The sequence below is a fragment of the Papilio machaon genome, chromosome 17 (assembly GCF_912999745.1).
Source record: "Papilio machaon chromosome 17, ilPapMach1.1, whole genome shotgun sequence".
Taxonomy (NCBI): domain Eukaryota; kingdom Metazoa; phylum Arthropoda; class Insecta; order Lepidoptera; family Papilionidae; genus Papilio; species Papilio machaon.
Genome location: NC_060002.1, coordinates 5,637,286 through 5,657,914, shown reverse-complemented (window position 1 = coordinate 5,657,914; position 20,629 = coordinate 5,637,286). Strand labels below are relative to the sequence as shown.

The following is a 20,629-nucleotide window of genomic DNA, read 5'->3' as shown; positions in this document are numbered from 1 at the left end:
TGAAATTTTATAAAAAAATATAAAGTCAGTGATCATGTAATAATATATTAGCTGTCGCCGGCGACTCCGTCCGCATGAAATTAAAAAATATGTACTAAGTAGCCTATGTATTCTTACAGACTATATTCTACATCTTTGCCAAATTTCATCATGATCCGTTCCGGAGATAACTTCAAACAAACATCCATCCATCTAAACCTATGAATTTATAATATTAGTAAGAAGTAAGATAGCCAACCCAAACTTTAATTTCAATAACCCTTAGTTGCAAAAAAATATTGTAGAATTTGCAAACAGACGATACTATTTGATAAACAATTTGTACTGTAGTATTTAAAAATTACGATGGGCAAATTCAAAGGTGTTAATTGAAGATTCTTACTTATTCATTTACGGTGCTTACCTTTGTAAGAGTTCTCGACGATTACCCATTAGGACTTCAATCATTTAAGCAGATAACAAGGAAATTGGTTAATGGGCTGAATAGCTTACGGCGCCAATTACACTCGTTAAAGGGTTCTCAAGAATTCATTCGAGCACAGAAATCAGCTTGAAAGGTGCTGTTCTAAGCTTTAAGAGAATGATTAGGGGCAATTTGAATATTGGCCACAAGATGCGGAGGGAATGCTATTACCCAATTATTCCAAAAGGACTTGAATAAAATTAGCATCGCAATCTATTTGCGAATTGTATTTCGTTAGTCGATTTTGATATTGAATAAATATCTGTAAATATGATTTTATATTTTACAAGTAACCATTACGTATAATAAAAATGTCTGTAAAGTCGGTTTGCGGACGATAATTTTACGTAATAACGCTTAGGCCCGTCGTGCTTCTCTATCGCTTGTCCTCTTCCTTGCAGTCGGCTTAAGTGGAACGTGAGCGAGTCATGCTTTTTGTGTTTTTTTCGTACGTGTAGGGACGCTTACGAAAATTTTCTAACGAATATTCGTGCCTCTGAAACTTCACTCTCTTATGATGACTCGCCTTTAATCTAATGAAGGTTCTTTAAGCTTTGAAAACTTAATTTATAACTAGCGTACTTTTTTTGCGGGGGGGTGGGGAATCTTCAAAAGATATCCTGAGTTCCAGGTGAAAGACAGGGTTATGCGACAATTGACTCACTAAAACCCTCTCGGTGACCATCCACAAGTGCAAGAGTCAAAAGTCCCAGGATCCCCAAAGGAACTCACCTTGATTCACAGTGTTTCTACACAACCTAGGGGAAAGCGCCCCCTAGGCTGTGCAGAAGTACTGTGTTTATCCTACATAAACGAGTCACATTTGTCACTTGACAAGATGTCACATTTTCAGAAGAAACAAGTGAAAGAAATTCAACAACATTCAAGACATTCAATTCTTTATTTTTGACAAATATAACAAACATGTAATATTCATACAAATATTGTAAACATTTCGACAAATAGTACAGATGATAAAAAATTTAAGATTTTTAGAAGATGCATTATACATACAATTTTACCAAACATTTTTTATGCTGTACAGTTTTCGTCCTAGCATTAAACAAGCTAAATGTAATATGTATAAATGTATTTATACACAATTAGTTTAAGTTAATTCAGTTTGGCACAGTAATAATGTTACAGTTTAACAACTTACGACAGGAATGGTGAACCTGTATGCAGTCAATGTCCCATTTTTCTATGTTTAATGAGGTCATAGATGTGCCATTAAATAATTTTGATTCTAGGGATTACTGGCGTTTGCTTATCCTATACCTAATACACTTTTTTTTCGTAATGCATAATACATTTTGTGTTCAGTGATGTGCCCAATGGTGTGCATGCCAATAGTTTTCCATCCCTGACTGAGGCAACTATGATATTGAATGCAATAATTTCTATTAGTTATGATTGGTTTCAAATGCCGAAACATAAAAAAAAAAAATTGTGATCCCATTCATTTCCTATGATTAAGTCTCTATTTATTGTTGTCTCTAGAACAATATGTTTTTATACAATAGTTACATAGATTGTATATTTACAGTGAATTAATTCTGCCTTGGCTCCATTATAAAAAAGAATAACTTTTGTTCATTAAAAGAACTTACTTTTCATAAAAGAATTTTTAACATATGAGTCAGATTAGAGATTATGAATAACCTCATTTACCCGAAAAGGTCATCTAAATCAGGCACCTACAAACACGGTCGTAAGCTTTCAACCAACTTCACTAAAGTTGATTTATGGAACCAATTAAACATTTTCACTTTATATTTAACTATAACACATTACCATCCTCTATAATTTACAAATTACCTTTTCACTTAATTAAACAATTAATTTGTAATCCTACTTAAGTTTTACCTTCATTTTTCGCATTTAGCAACTGTCTGATGCCAAATAACATTAATTTTATATGTGCTTTGGTCATAAAAATTTTTTTCTTTATTTCTTCCGCTTTGGCTTCATATACCTTTATTCTTGCATCTATATAGGTATTTGCTTCATTTACTGTAAATTCCATGTAATGTTTTAAACCAATGTGCATTAGTAATTTAGAAGTATCAGGAACTGAGGCCTCCATGAAAAAGTTGCATCCGATATTTAATTTAGTTTTGAAACCATTCGGATGAAGCTTCTCGTCGGTAATCACTTTTAATGTGTGTTTTTCTTGAATTAATTCTGTTATTTCTTCATTCACTTTTTGTAAATGTTGATCATGCAAACGAAGACTTTCTTTTAAAACATTGTTGATGAAGTTTTCGTATTTAATAATTGCGTTATCAATATTTGGTACAGCCATACTTTATGAATTTAAAAAGTTTTTATCACGTAATTTTTTCAACATTATCTCAGTTAGTAATTTATATTTTTAGCTGACTATGATAATAATTTATGATTGCTTACCACGATGGCTTAGAGTAAGGCGTAGAAAAAATATATAATTTAACATGTATTATTCAAAGAACAAATTTTAAGAATATCCCATCCGTCATTTGTAAATCACGAAGTGAAATGTCAAGTGTCAAACTCAATTATCAACTGTTGTCAACGAATGTTATAATTTCGTGTTCCGTTATCCAAAATAATGTTAGAGTTACTGCCTTAAAATTTTTTTCTTTCTTTCATTTCGGTTTAAACTATCTTTTGAATAATTTAGCAATATACAATGATTTGACATATTTATATGGATAGAATTTGCGATCTTAATCTTTTTCACGCCATCTAGCGATAAATGTTTCCATTAAAAGAAAAAGAAACACGAAAGAAGTATTACAGTTTGTTAGTTTGGATTATACTGACTAGATGGCATGACATGCTTAAGGTCTTAGCGATCTCAGCCTTTCTCAAGGATCGCTTAGAGACCAATCATTAGTATCTTTTTTAATAATATATTCATTTGCTTTGAATGAAGATAGGATATGAAAGAAAAATTGCTTGTTTTTCGTCATCGTCTTATTCCTTTCGTACATTATGTTTAAATATTTTGAGCTTTTTTAATAGCAATATGATACTGCTCTCAGTAAGCAGTCACTTCGCTAAAATAAATCACCCTTTTTTTCAGTGATAAAATAATACAAAACGGCAGTCAATTAAATTCTTTATTCTGACAATAGTTAAGAAATCTTAAATGTCACATTCGCGACTATTTGCCACGCAAATTCTAGCTGGTTATTAAAAAAATAAAGTAGAGATACTTGTTATTTTGATTTGCATTGCTTTAATTGCTTCAGATTCATTAACAGAATATGAATCAGTTTTAAATTTTATTTTAATTACGAGTCCGAAAGGTGTGTCATGATTTCATTTTCATTTATACTGGTCTTTTTAATTTTTAATTTGCAACTTATTTACAAAACAAAATTTTGGATTGCAAATTCAACTATTACGAGACATGGTAACATTCTAAATCGATAAACAAAAAGCTGTATTTAAAAGACACAAAATTCGATTTATGAAAAATTGGAAATAAATGAAAAGTTTTTAAATTTTTACACTCTGTTAAACAATTAAAGCAAGGCATTAATACAATATTTTTCGAATGCGAAATTTTAAGAATAAAATAAACAAGAGACCTAGGTGTTACAGATTAACGCAAAGGACATATTACACAATATTTTCTTGAATTTTTACAATTGTTACAAGTAGGTTTGATGTTTAATATTTGTTATTTATGATTATATATGTACATACTATATTACAAATCTGTACTAAAACTGTACTCGTTTAACTATGGGTTTATATTAAATTATATTTATGTATTTATATTTATTATTATTAAACAAGACAAAAATATCCGTAACACTTAAGCAAATGTTATCAAAATAACGTTCCTCTAAACTTTATTTATAATTATCTGTTCAGTGCAATTTTATCCATATATCACCCAGTAGACCTTTATCTATAAAACATCAGATAAATTAAACCTAAAATTCAAATACAATTTACGTTACAATTTGTTAAAAAGTGAATGTTGTGATGTATCGTCGCTTAAATTTATTTATGTGCTATTACTGACTCTTAATTGCTACTATAGACCGACATATTTCACTGACCCGGTGGGTATAAGTGAAACTAATTTACAACACCATTAGCGCCCCCCTGACAATGTCAATATCTCTGTTTTTTCATAGATATACATGGATGACGATAAGTTTTTAAGAGAGATTTTAATCTCAGAAACAAACGGTAATCAGGTTTAATATAATTTCTGACAGAACAAACTGAGATATAGACAAACAAAGTTATCTGACTCGGTGGCCATAAGTCAAATTAAATTTTGACAGCTCAGTAGCGGCACCCAGTCAATATTTGTAAAGTATCACAAGATCCTTGTCGTACTGTAGTTGTCATATCATGTTTTTCTTTTATGTCATGCCTTTCTGACGGACTAAATGCGACAGCCGTGCCTTTATCACCGGCCCAGATAAGTTTGTCACACTATACAGGGGAAAATGAATACAGATTAAAACGGAAAATATTAAAACGGATTATCGATTTGTTTAAAATGTCTTGACAGTCTATGACCTGACTGCTGCATTTTTTAAAGTGCCAGGATAAGCACCTCATTAATGCCAACCTCTTTGGAAGGAATTCGTTATATTTTTTTTTGTGACGGAAGCACCTAAAATGTAGGACGTTTAAACGACAATATTAGACGGCTATACATAAATTAAAGAACTTTGGCTTTTTTTAACCGCATAATGAGTTTGCACTACATTTTTCCTATTTGGAATAATTAGACAGATAAACTTGGAGCTTTTTGTATGCTAATATATCACAACTTAGTGTTATGAACTCCCATAAAAGTAAAATTTTTATTGCAGAATCTGAAAAATGGACATCATCAATTACTTTGTTTTTAAAAATACATCAATTTGATAAACATTTAATGTTTAATAAGTTGTTCTATGTCGGTAGATTAGTAGAAAGTTGTATTAACGTAATTTAGTGTAATACGTCAATACATTTTTCCTATTAAAAATTTAACTTCAAATTGGCGATGAATTGACTTTATTTTTTATATCGGTTGTTATTTTCTCAAATTCTGACTGTTTACTAAGTAAGGGAGATCTGATTTTCATATTTTAATGCGAGGCGCATTGCTTGTCTTGTATATTCGAACGGGCGGGATAATTATACTACGACTTAGCTAACATTTACAACAATTATTAAATCATGATATTAATATATTACGCGGTCACTACATCTTATTATTATTAGGATTCAATCACAATTTTTAAAAATAGATTAAGATCACGAATAATCCAGACGACTGAAAAAACATTTTATCGTGTATTAAAACTTCAAATTATATATTTTTGACAAACATTGAAATTAGAAAATTATTCAAATAATCATTCATTTATTATATGTATTTTATATCTAGAAATATATAGTAATATAGTACTTTATATGTAATTATATGTTACATAAATATATAACAGTTTATTCGTGTCTTATGTAATAAAGATCCAGAAAAAGTTTTAGTTCACTAAGATTATTTAAATATTATGGACATTGTAAAATAAACCAACCTTATCCTTAATGTAATATTAAACCTTTATAATTTTATATACAAATTATTTACAAGCTTATTATAAACATTAGTATGAAATAACTATGATAAAACATCAAAAATTACATTTCTTGTTATTTTGATTGGATATAAAATGTAAATTACATTTACTACTGAGGGCCTAGCACGAATATATCTCAGAAAGTATTCGTAACGTCATGGACAGGATCAGATTTGTATAACGCCCATATCGGGCGTAAAGTACGAATCTCAGACAAACTTTGACATACTTTGTCGATGACGTTATGAAAACGCATGTCGCAGTTATTCGCGATAGACCCTCTGCTCTGTAATTGGGCTCGTTATGATGTAGACGCAATTTTCTCAAAAAAGGACGTATTTACTTAATATTAATTTATCTTACGTTTAAATTATCTAGGGGCGCGGTTGTGCCCCCGCCGAGGTGAGCACAACCGAAACATGTTTTGCTCGAAACGGCTGAGATTTGTTCTTTACTAAGTGAAAATTCTCTTCTCATTTGGTTTTGGTTTTATTTCATTTTGTGAAAATGACCAAAGACAATCTGTTTTTGACCTTTTTCATTCTTCTTTATAGGATACTGGTTTAATTTTAACAAGTATGAAAACATCATTCACTGGGACTAAGTATAAAAACAATGTTTTTTTTTTTATTTAATACGCCTCTCTAAACTTTCTTTTAGTTGATAAATATTTTAGAAATAGTTAAAATAATTACTGGCGAGAGTTAACAATTAATTATAAATCTTATAACAATTTCAATGTTAGCTTTTATCAAATATTAATGTATTTCAAACTGATCTTACATTTTCGTAACTATAACATTTTATATGAGATCATTTTTTCATATAATTTAGACAACTAGAAAATCACAAACAAATTAATTTCGAAAACAACAAAATTGGATTGTTTAAGATTACACCATTATCAACGAGTTGTTTGATCACTACAAGAAGTTCCTTACCAATTATCTTGATCGAGGCGGGAAGGGGGGGGGGAGGCTGGTAATTTTTTCTTATTTTTATTTGAAAGTTTATTGACCTAGGAATGGGAAAAACTGACAAGTAGTTTTTGAGTTATTTTTCCGTAGGGATTGTAAGTATCTTGGTTTTTCGAAGTACTTTATATATCTACTTTATATTTTATGTATCAATAATTTTGAAAATTGAATCGTTTCTCTTTACTAATATTTGCTTGTATATTTAAAATTTGAATTATTAAGCAAAGTTAAAAATTAAATTTTCATCGTAGGAAGTTACTGTATTCGGTGCATAACGTAGTCATTTTCTGTCACAATTTAGTAAATATACAAACATTGACATCTTACTAATCTTACAAATATTTTTAATGCGAATGTTTAGTTTAGATGGATGTATGTATGTATGGATGGATGGAAGAACACAGTCTGGAAGAACATATACGACGAAATGTGTAAGGTTTCCATGTTTTTGTTTTCATGTGTTTTTCGATATTTGGCACAGGCACAAGTCGAGTAACGCATGAAATGTTTTTCCCTTTTTTAATCCTGCGTAGACGAAGTCGCGGGCAAAAACTTTTCTTTTATATTTATTATTTCTTTTCGCAATTTAATATATGAACAATTGAGAAATAACGATGATTTAATTAATTAAAAAAAGCATTGTAACAAATTTAATTTTTGATTCTTGAGTTATGGGGTGCGAAGAATTGGTTTATAAATTGTCATTATAGCTAAAGCATGAATCTGTAAAATTTCGAAAATTCTTAACAAACCTACATGGTTGGACTTCATCTTTAAGATTTCAAATCGGAACGAAAGTGAAAAACATTTTTAGCAAAAGCCCTAACACATGGAATATACATCAGGATATTCAAAGCGAATAACTTTTAGGTATAAAGAGGGCATAGTAATCAAAGATTAATCATAAATAACCTTGTATAAGCTAAGCTTTATATCAAATTACATAAGGGCGGAACCGATTTTGCTCCGCCCGGCCGCGCATGTGCAAACGATGTCTAACAGTGTTGCCAAATTATCATACAATAAATAATTATTGGTAAAAATTAACGAAACGGGAAGGGGACAAACGTGGCGTCCATCTTACTCTCTTTAATAAAAAAAAACAAAGATAGAAATATATTTGAGTGCGGGTGCTTCGACAGTTAAATGTCAAGGTGTAATGAATTGGAATTTCAATCTGTGTATTTAAACTCTTTCGAAATATAAAACCCTCGCCATATTGCAGAAAAATATCGAACTAATTTCTTTGCGCACACTAGAAAGATATGATGTAATATAATAATGAAGCCGATTGAAGCACTCCGAAGACAGGATTTTCTTACTCTTAGTTAGGCTATAAATTTTGTTTATAAAAAAATTACACTTGGAATATTTCCAAAATATTTAAGAAATCTAACTTTTTCCTAAATCATATTTCTACAAAATTACATTTAAAAATATACTAATTAACGTTTACGTTTAAAAAAATTACGTCTTTATTGCAGCTGGAGACTACTAGGATAACATAATTATAAAATAGTAAGATTTGATTTGTTATTGTTCTGCGATCACTATATTTAAAACAATGATTTTATCAATGGCCAAGTACGAAACCTTACATCAGCATTATCGAGCGCGTGATGTATCATTTGACGAGGGTTGGCATTACTAGATCTTCACTTCAATGTACTAACCGCTGCTTTCGAAACATGTGAAGTAAAATTCAATGGAAATGCGAACAAACCTATCTAAACAATTTTATCTCTACAAGACTGATCACAGACTTATTTATGTGATTGAATAAAGATTATCAAAATAAATCCATAGACATTAAATTACATTGTGAACTATTGAAATGTGTACATATAATTTCAAATTTTCATTGAATTTGACTATATATATTAACATACTAGCGGTCGCCCGTGACTTCATCAGCGCAGAATTAAAAAAGTATCCTTAAATATACTCGGGTGCAACGCATCCGCAATTGCTGTCCATGAGCAGCAGTCGCTTCGCTATTTCTACGAATTCAGATGGCCACTCGCTCGTTTCCCACCTTATGATATAAAAAGTACATCGCAATTTTTATCTATGAATCTATCGTCATGTACCGAATACATTGATGTCATTGTATGGAAATATAAATAATGTGGTATACTTCACAGGCATTGTATTTGAGGTGTAAAATAAATTTGTTCATTTCCTTTATATGTCATCTTAAAATTAAGGTCAGTTTTCCAATTGCGTTTTTTCCGAACCGAAACTACAATTTATACGAACGACTGTAGTGGCGTTAGGGTAGGGACAGGTGGGGCGACAGCCCAGGGCGCCGGACATAAGAGGGCGCCGCAAGTACCACATTCGGATGTAAAGAGGCGTCTGCGGTGCCCCCTAAGATATCCCATCTTTGGAAGATATGCCCCGACACAAAAACAGAGGGCGCCGAAAGAGCTCGCTCAGGGCGCCGGAAATAATAAAACTTTGACGCTTTCGTCATGAAAACAAAGGAAACATGGAACACAGTTTGATTCGCGTTGGATTCGGTTTTTCGCTGAAAACCTAGCTGTTAAATTGTTCGCTGAAACAAACCTAATGCATACCATGCCATGCCATGGTTCCCGTTCCCATTCACGACAGTGTGCCAGAGACCTTAATCTATTCTGATTTTACAGATATTCCAAAACAAAAACAAAATATTAAACTAAGTTTGATTTCCATGACGATAATGTTTTGTTAAACAATAGGTACACAACACATTCGAACAAATATTTACTTCACTCTATTTGTGTAATTCGACTTTTTTTTGAAAATAGACAAAAAATAAAATTAAAACAATTAGGTACTAAGTAAATCCCGTAAGTAATTACACGTAACATATATACAAAAAATTGTATGTCTATACAGATCTAACACTATGGTATTTTGAAGTCCGGAATTCGCACATAAGGGTGGTGTCACACTCGCGCGTAAGGGTGGTATCACACTGTCGTGTAAGTGAGTTTATACACTCGCGCGTAAAGGTGGTGTCACACTGTCGCGTAAGTGAGTTTATACACTCGAGCGTAAGGGTGGTGTCACATTGGTGCGTAAGGTTGTCCCACACACGCCGGTAGCAGCCCCATTTAGGAGTCGCCGGCACCTTCCGCCGCACTCGAAGTCGACGGGGGATCGGTGGGATCGGGCGCCGCCTGAAAATTAAACAACAAAATTTTATACAACAACTGTTCAATAAACAACTTCTTAATTAAAATGATTTATAGTTCATAATTGTTAAATAAATTACTATACTTTCACAAAAATACAGCAACGAACAAAGAATAGTGAAGGCTATTCGATAAATTATGGTATACGTCAAATATTAATATCGCGCTCGGATTAACGCACGATTCGGTAATTGGTCACTAAGCGTGACTAAGATTTATACTTAAAAATTTTAAGTATGGCAGTAAGTTAAGGTATTATAAAATTTAAATAATTTAAATTGTCTTTCATATCAATAGGCGTTAGACATTTATAAATTACAAGCTGTCGCTCGCGACATTCCAATTTCGCGGAAAAAAAAACTTAATAAGTAGTCTATGTGTTCTTCCCGATTATGTTCGACATATGTGCCAAATTTTTTTTAAGATCTGCTGTGCCGTTCCAGAGATACCTTCTAACAAATATCCATCCATCCATGCATTTAAACTTTCGCATTTATAATATTAGTAAGATCATTCGATATCGAGTAAAGCATCAACGCAAATGTACCGTGCGGTAACAAGTAAGAAGTGCAGGTAATTTTTAATTGGTATTAATTATGTGTGTATAGCAACATTTAAACGAGACCTTTACTTCGAAGCGTGTCCACTACACGGAGCACAGTAGACACTTCGCTGGAAGTAACATTACTACATTAACTTAGCGCACTATGCGAATTTTTGGAACGAAGTTCCTTATCGCGCGTTGTGAAAGGGGGCTAGACGGAAAAAATTCTTACGAAAAGTTGTCACGACACTTTTTGCTATAGTAAGTATGTTAACGACATGACAATATATAACGAAAATTCATAGAAATAAAATGTACTTCTTGTGAAGACTTAAGTTTTTTATTCATAGAATAAACATTGGTTCCTTCACTAATTAATTGAAAGGAACTTCGTTCCATCCGGGTGTCCCAACACACCTCTCAAGTTTTTTTATTAATATTGACGAATTGTAATGACGATTTTCTAAACAAACTGTCTTTATCAGATTTAACCGTACGTTTCAATTGTAGAGACATTTGTATTGTCACATATTGTCATCACTCACATTAAAAAAAAAAAAACAGAGACAAAAACATGTTTTAAAACAGGTATCACTACAGTGGAACTCCTCAGTAAGACTTAAGAAAACACAAATAATAGAAATTATCAATCTGTTTCGGATTTAGAAATAAAGCTACAGTTAAAAGATGTCTACACTTAAGTTCAAAGAGTTTCAAAGAGGTTTTGTTTTATTAAAAATTCAAAAGAATAGAAACAAGACTCATTATATGTTTATTATTGCCTCCAAAATGCAAATAATAAAACACGACCAAATACCTATACCTAGATTAATTATACCTACTTAAGATAACTATGAAAACACTTTAGTATCTTCTAGTATAAAATGAGTCAACAGCAATAAATTGTCTAGAACGCGCCAGTAGTCAAAGAAACGAATCGTTTTTTTGCAAGCGGTTACCTCCCGGTAATAAGTTCATACATCACTATAGTCGCCTTGTTAACTATTGGCACTTGACGTATTTTACAATTTATTTTTCTTTACATTTATTTAAATTAATTCCTTAAAGTTAAGACCGTCATTAAGTATATTGAATTGAAACTACAGTTTTATTACTTAATGATTAATGTTCATTTTAGGCTGAAAATAACAGCGTATATAACTTATTATTATCTATACGGGTTTGCAATAAATTATCCAAGAAAAGTACTGAATTAAAAACAACTACACTCAAGTATTGGTAAAAGGTCTTTTTTGAAGTCGGTTAAAAAGCAAATCAGGTGAACAAAACATTGGGTGGCAAAAAATTACATGGAACTTACTTATATAAATACTAGCTTTTACCCGCGACTCCGTCCGCGCGGAATAAAAAAAATAGAAAACGGGGTAAAAATTATCCTATGCCCGTTTCCTGGTTCTAAGCTACCTGCCCACCAATTTTCAGTCAAATCGATTCAGCCGATCTTGGGTTATAAATAGTGTAACTAACACGACTTTCTTTTATATATATAGATAAATACCTCTATTTATGTCAGAAATATGTAAAGTACTTAAAAAATCGTCATCACTTATTTAGGGTTCATTATTAGATTATATTTTAAGATATTCGATACAATTGTGATAAATCGTTGAAGCGATGTCGGTCACTGGGCCAATGTAACACGGCGGCATATCGGACCGGATCGCTCGTTCGCAACACCAAAAGAAACTAATAAAACAATTACTCGAGAGCAACATTGTTGCAAACCTGTCAGCCAGGGCCGTACTCTCTGTTGCTAACTGCACTGTCCATGTTTTTTTTTTGTCAATTGTAGATATAGTATAAAATTTTACGACCTTGTTAGAACACAGCTATGATAGTTTTTGTTTAGTACATGTCGAAGTCTATTAAGAGATTAAATTATATTTGAATTTTAAATATGAAATCAATACGATCGATTACATGGAGATAATTTTAAAATTTTGGAAATAATGGTATAAATTTAAGTCAATAATCATTTTTACTCTTATTTGCTGCGTTTATACGTAAGATTAAACATATTATTCTTCGAGTTTTTTGTATTTTTTTTTATATTACAAAGTGGCAAACGAGCAAGCGGCTGCATGAATTCGCCGAAATGGTGAAGCGACCCGCCCATGGACATTCGCAATTGCAGAAGCGTTGCCTACCGTCGAAGGAGGAGACGTTCAAAAAGAGAATATTTAACCTTCCTATGCATCTCCTCCTCCATCAAATCCACCTTCCCTTCCCATCTTTTCCTTATAAGAAAAGGGTGGGAAGGGAAAGAGGACTAAAATTAGGCCTGTATTTTATATATTTATAGAAGTTTTATAACTTTTAAGTAAGGTACAACAAAGTAGGTCTTATTTTTTGTGTTATTAAGATTTTTCTACACTGTCATGTCAAAGTAGATAATTAATGTTAGTACGGCCCTGGAGCGCCTGCCTTTTTTCGCTGGTATAAAAGTATTTTAAAGTTGCAACGCTGTACTGGAGCGACGTTGTCAGTTCGATTAGGGCGGTACTTAGAATTACTATCGTACCCTGATCAAATGTGATCAAAAAGTTTAGACAAAAAAGTTACTAAAATGAAGACAGCATCATGGTATTTGCCAAACCGTTGAAGTTAGCTTCATCGTACCCATCTTAAGTTACAAGTTAGACGGACTCGCTTGAAAGCCGATACATATTGCGTTTATAAACGGTTTTTTTTTCTAAAAAAAAAAACAGCACGTGCGGACACGATCATTAAAATATTTTATACGAGTACCATAATATTCTAAGGTTGGAATTTATTAATCTTAAGGAATTTATCGCGTTTATTTACTGTGTAAAATTAATGATTTCACTCAAATGTAACAAAGTTATCTTACTAATATTATAAATGCGAATGTTTATATGGATGGATGGATGTTTGTTTGTAGGTATCTCCGGAACGGCTTAACGTTACTTTTTTTTCAAATTTCGCGCGGACGCAGTTGCGGTCGACAGATAATATTTTATACGTGATATACTTGTTTAATTTGGTTTAATGTTATTCAAAGATTAATTAATCATTGTGGTAGCGATCCAGCGATTAGCTCTACATAGAAAAACATCACACATTGAACAAGACAATGTTGTACCGATAGTTGTCCAAAGATGTATTTATCGGTTACATCACAGATTCCCAAACTCATTTTTACTACGACACATTTCAAAATTCTCCTGATGTCAGTGAATACTGCAATGTTTGTTCTTCGACTTGTGAACCCTGAAATTTGTTTTCTAGTTTCCGTAGACCCCAGACATTTGGACCACATTTAGAAATATTGTTTTACATTTTTATACGACAAATAGACCGTGATAAACAGCTGTCAAATTATAGACATACATCATACACATGATTTGACAGCTGCAGCTGTTATAAAAAACTTAATTAAGACATAGTACGATAATAATGGCAAACGATATTCCCAGTAATTAAGTTATACGATAAAACATTCACTCAATCGTGGCGAATGTTAATAATGCTAATATTACCACACAATGAACACAAGTAATGATGTTCATTTTGATGTGTGAAAGTGAACAGTTTAGTAGAATGCGGCAGCATGATTTATGCTATAGTCATCCTATGCACAATGAACTCGAAACTAATGAACTAAAAATAATGTAAAACGTTTAGATGTATAAAAAATAGCTTGGAATCAAGATAGCTTTAATAAATACTCGTATCTATTAATCTATATATATATATAAAAGAAAGTCGTGTTAGTTACACTATTTATAACTCAAGATCGGTCGAACTGATTTAGCTGAAAATTGATGGGGAGGTTGCTTAGAACTAGGAGACGGACATAGGATAATTTTTTACCCCGTTTTCTATTTTTTATTTCGCGCGGACGGAGTCGCGGGTAAAAGCTAGTTAATTATAACTTTACATATTTAGCTGGTTACACACATTCAGTTTTAATAGAAAAGTCTAACTGTTGAGTTAAAACTTACGTGGGTATGACAAACTGTGAACTGTACAGTTAAATTGATAATTACAATGTGGCCTATACAAGTAAGTGAACCGTTCGACTGTACAGTTAAAACTGTGCAGTTAAAATAGAACGTGTATAGCCATTTGAAATGTAAGTATTAGAATACACTGAATTAAATGTACAATCACTTGGAAAACCTATTATAAAATAAAAAGTTGGTTTTCGCAATTTTAGAATTGACGAATTTGAAAGTTAAAGGTGTGTGATTTTTGTTTACAATATTCGGGCCCTGATTTGGAACGGTGTTTAAATTGCAATCCGTGCGAAGTAGAAAATTTGTGTTGTATATTATTAATATTTCAAATAAAATTTCTATGGGTCAAGCGTATCGTTGGCGATCTATTGCAAGACCTGTTCATGGTAGTCATTTTATAAAAAAGTTAAGTGTCGCATCAGAGTCGGTGCGCTCTCATTAAATTTCACAGTACTCGAGAAACCTGAGGTCTGATGGCGGTGTCATCGTCGATTTAATAGTTAATTGGATCACTACATGCCCAGTGATTAAGTCAAACAAATTCAGTATTAAGGTAAACTGTATTTAGATACCTGAATAGAATCGCCAAGTTTGACGCATCTATGTTATTTGTCGGGGAAAGTTTGATTAGGAATTGGAGAGGCTATAACTTCCTTGAAGCATTTAGTTTTTCTTTATTAAAAATATGTAATTAGTAGTAGATTTTTATTGGTTTACTAAAATTTCTTGTATCTTTCCAATGAAGCTTTAGACTTGTGCTAAAATATAATTTATCACAATAGACGATTGTTGGGATTCAAACTCTCGACCATGTGATGGGACATCTGTACCATGGTTAAGCAATTAGGCTTTAAGCGTTGATTTTTTTTTTATATCTTTCTGGCTACACTACCTACATAAAACCTTATGGTACTTTTTATTTATTTTGATATTTGTTAAATGCGGTGTTAGTGTGTGACAAGTTTGTGCCGCTAAGAGAGGCGCTGCTGTCGCGGTAAATTCTATCAAATTTAAATTATATCAAATAAATAATATTGAATAATATATCAGACAATAATAAAATGATATGTAAAACCGACATAGGAGTAGAAAATATCTATATATATAAAAGAAAGTTGTGTTAGTTACACCATTTATAACTCAAGAACGGCTGAATCGATTTGACTGAAAATTGGTGGGCAGATAGCTTAGAACCAGGAATAGGACATAGGATAATTAGTACCCCGTTTTCTATTTTTTTTTTATTTCGCGCGGACGGAGTCGCGGGTAAAAGCTAGTATATTATAAAACAGTTACAGTACGAAAACGACATTTGTGACACTTTTTTGACATTGACAGGTGGGCGCTACTGAGCTGTCATAATTTAGTTTGCCCACCGGGTCAGATAACTTTGTCAATCTATAATTCTTGTTATCAATCCTTAAATAATTTTTCCTTTTACTTGATGTTTGTTATAAAATAGATGTTGCTATAAAAGTCATAGTAAAAGTAACCACACGATGACAGTATAAATGTAGAATACACTTTGACATATTGTATGTACATATGAAGTGCGAATTACGAAATGTTTTTTTTTTATCTTAAATATTAAAAAATGTAATCTGATAAGTATGATGCATTACATTTAAGACCGTTCGAAGGTCCAACAGAGTATTGTATGAATTTGATGGATGATTTTGTTTCGCAAACACTTACGTTGAAAATAAAAACCGTTATATGTGAGGCTGTCAAGTTTCTGAAATAATATAAATAACTAGCTTTTACCCGCGACTCCGTCCGCGCGGAATAAAAAATAGAAAACGGGGTAAAAATTATCCTATGTCCGTTTCCTGGTTCTAAGCTACCTGCCCACCAATTATCAGTCAAATCGATTCAGCCGTTCTTGAGTTATAAATAGTATAACTAACACGCCTTTCTTTTATATATATAGATTAGATAGATGTCTTTTAATCAATTATATTTAAATACGATGAAGCAATTTAACTATTGTCTAAAATAAAATGTATTCCAAAACTGATTCTAGATGACGTTGAAATAACATACAGGATGTTTAAATTAAAAAAAAATAGTACTCACATAGTTGAAAGAAAACCTTACGATCTTTCATATTCAGATAACACAAGAACTGGGAGACACAGCATCCTAATATAGATGAATGCAATTTCGAACTGGTTAAGGTCGACTTTGGAAGTTGTGTAAAATTACAACCTGTTTAAATTCAACTCTACTTTTTATTATTTTATCGATGTAACATAAAACTCATATCAACCTTTACAATGTTATGTAAATTATTTGTCTAAGCTAACACGCACATAAATGCATTGTTAGGAAGTATTTTAATATTGCGTAAAAATTCATTGTTACAAAAGTGCAATTAATTGGACACTTAAAGAATTCTATAATGTCTAATAACAATCATTAGCATAAACACTTCCGAGGTCATTTGACGTTGTTACTTTACAAAGAATGCTTTGGAATAGTTTTATTATGAATACTAGAATTATAACAAGGTTCTAATTACAAACACACACTTTTACAATTCGAATTCATTGTTTTAATCAAATTAAAAATTTGCTAGTTGAATATTATGTACAGTATTTTTTTGTTTTTACTTAGATTACATAACTACATTTATGAGATGAATTATGTTAATTTAGTTATGAAGACTGATGGGAATTTAATTAAGAGTAGTACATACTGTGCTCACCTTGCATAGGGAAAAGTGTAAGATGATGTTTACATATTATTATAATATATGAATGTATGAAGCTATTTTTAAACGAATTCAAAAAGGAGGAGGTTCTCAATTCGTCTGTATGTTTTTTTTATATTTGTTACTTTGTTACTCCGCTCCTGAGTGTCCGATTTCCATACTTCATTTTTATCCGAAAGTTAATGCGTGTCATCACGCACTGTATAATAATAATATATAATATAACTAGCTGTCGCCCGCGACTCCGTCCGCGCGGTTCGTAGATTTACCATAGCAGCGCCATCTATTGATTACTTACTCAACCCAGTCGAAAAGTATCGACATTTGTTAGAATCATTTGGAGTTAACAGATAATTGTGACTGTCAAATAATAACAGACAAATAATTAGCAATAAATTAAAATTGCGACTATAATTTGAGATTTAAACTATCCTATCTCTCAAGTTGGATCCAACTGCACATGGTGTGCGAATTTTATTGTAATCGGTTAAGTGGTTTAGGAGTCTATTGAGGACAAACATTGTGACACGAGATTTATATATATTAAGATGAAGTCATTTGGCCACATTTCCTTCGAAATTTAAAAACTTTCTATTAGTTATTTAGCTATCTTATATATATAAAAGAAAGTCGTGTTAGTTACAGTATTTATAACTCAAGTCGGTCGAACTGATTTAGCTGAAAATTGATGTGGAGGTAGCTTAGAACTAGGAGACGGACATAGGAAGTTTTTTATCTTGTGTGCATTTTTTTTATTCCGTGCGGATGAAGTCGCGGGTAAAAGCTAGTATATATATAAAAGAAAGTCGTGTTAGTTATACTATTTATAACTCAAGATCGGTAGAACTGATTTCGCTGAAAATTGATGGGGAGGTAGCTTAGAACTAGAAGACGGACATAGGAACTTTTTTATCGTATGTCCATTTTTTTTAATCCGCGAGGGCGGAGTCGCGAGTAAAAGCTAGTTTTTAATAAGGCGTATCACAAAGTCGGTAAAATATAGAACGATTATTCTCTCTTAGCTTATGTATGTTAATCTTTAGGACCTACATAATAATGTTGATGATAAATGATTATTACAATTGTCTTTGAACGTTAATGGATCAATTAATTGATTGTTAACTTTTATCTATAATAAAAAATAAACAATATTTACATCACAGACTCATTAATCGATTCATCTATATTCATTCTATGTTGTTATAAATTTGTATATTTAATTACAATAAAAAAAAACAAGTTCCTTGTTCATACAAAGTTCCGTCCAATACAAGAATCGTTAAAGCAAAAATTCCATGTGAATCTTAAACGCTATGAAAACAACCTACACTAATAACCGAATTCGAAAAAAGTTTTAAAATTCGAATTCAGGTCGTCAAAGTTAAAATCTGATCGTCGGATGGAAATCGGCTTTCCGTTATCTCAGACTCGGGACTACGTTGGTTATAGAAATTTCGAATTCAGAATACATCATATAGACTTATAGAAATTTTGGTCTGCAAAGACTTCATCATCTCGCCCTTTTCTTATAGAGGGTCGGCACAGCACTAGATATTTTTACTGTTAGTACTTATCTGCAGACTTATCAGAAATCACTGCCTTCTACATATCTTGAAGTTTGGAAGTCAGGTAATAACTCTAATCCAATATGAATCGTGATATTGATAACGGCTTCCAAGACGTCGTTAAAGTATGGCGTCAGAGGAATAATTTATGATTCTCTTTGTGTCGGGGACTTTGAGAGGGAAACTTTTAACGTTGTACACTTTACGACCGACCTCGCGCGATTGTGATTCAAACACTATATGCATTATAATCCTAATATACGAGTACTAACGTCTACATATTATATATATAAAGTACTAACTTTTTTTTATAAACTAGGTTTTGCCTGCGACTCCAGGACTAGGAATGGAAGGTTGATGATGTGTGCAGGAGTAGATAGATAGATCATATTTTTTAAATTTGGAAATAAAAATTTTGATGAATTAAATTTAAGTGTCTGTCAATTACTAGGCTTTAGCAATTAACCTAATTTTTTTTTAAATCCATTATAATAGTAGAGTATAAGCATGTGTAAGTTGTCAATAAGTTTTTGTGTAAAGATATCTATCAATAGATGTATAAATAGATCATAAACTGTGTTTGTTTACACATCCCTTAGTGAGAATATTACATTTGCAAATGCGTATCCTTTAATCAGTTACTCAAGTTAACATATGTGTTATTAATAATATTTAACTGTCGCACTCAATTATTAAGTAATCTACAGATGTTAATTTTAATAAAGTAGACTTTGAATGAGGCAGGTCTTTTCACATTTCAGTGCATTTAGAACATGTTTAACGAATAAACAAAAGCTGTGCCCGTGAACTCCGTCAAATGTTTCGCAACACACGCTTGTTGAATTAATGTAGGTGCGATTGTTTTACATTGTTTCCCTATAATTTAATACAACAACATATGTTTCCACAATTTTCTTCGATTGTCCTATTAGTAATATTAGACGATGTTTCTCAAATAACTGGCAATTATGTTTAATAATATCAGTGTAACTGGGCCCATGTTTTACATAAAACGGGCAAATGTTTGAGAGATACTGTAAACACTCATGAGAATGTTAGCGAACTCTAGCACCGAGTTATTGGATGTTCTAAACAATGTTCCCATCTTCACGAGGCTTGTACCCACGGACTTGGTAAATTAAGACGTAAAATCAACTCTCATTACAATGTCATACAATGACGTAACAAGATATTACTACGTACTAATACCGACCGTTGGTTTCTGAGACATAAATTTCTGTATAAAATATGCCAGATGACGGCAATATATTTGGCAAAACAGAGATAACATGTTTTAAACGAGGATTTTGGTCTCAGCAACCCACGATGAGTGTTTTAGTTTGATTTAAATTAATTTCTTTTGTCTTACATAGCTTGTTAATATTTTGATAGAAGTTTAGGTTTTGATGGCCTCAGTTTTCGCGACACCTGAGCTAATATTTGTCAGAAATAGGTTCGTGAAAAGTCGATAATGTATTTCTTTAGAAAAAATATTATTGTATTATTTACTTTATGTAAACATTGTATTGTATGTATTTATACAGTTTGTTTTCTGATTAAATTTATGTCTTTATTTTAAATATTTAAATCAGAAATACGATC

At 31.8% G+C, this 20,629-nt stretch overlaps 1 protein-coding gene across 1 annotated transcript in view; it reads right to left on the bottom strand.

The window, feature by feature from the left end:
- Positions 1-10,067: 10,067 nt before the first annotated feature.
- Positions 10,068-20,629, bottom strand: part of LOC106721682 (protein doublesex) — a 100,746-nt gene continuing 90,184 nt past the window's right edge. The window contains exon 4 of the mRNA XM_014516703.2: positions 10,068-10,189. The gene's annotated coding sequence lies outside the window, so the exon portion shown is untranslated. The remainder of the gene's footprint in view (positions 10,190-20,629) is intronic.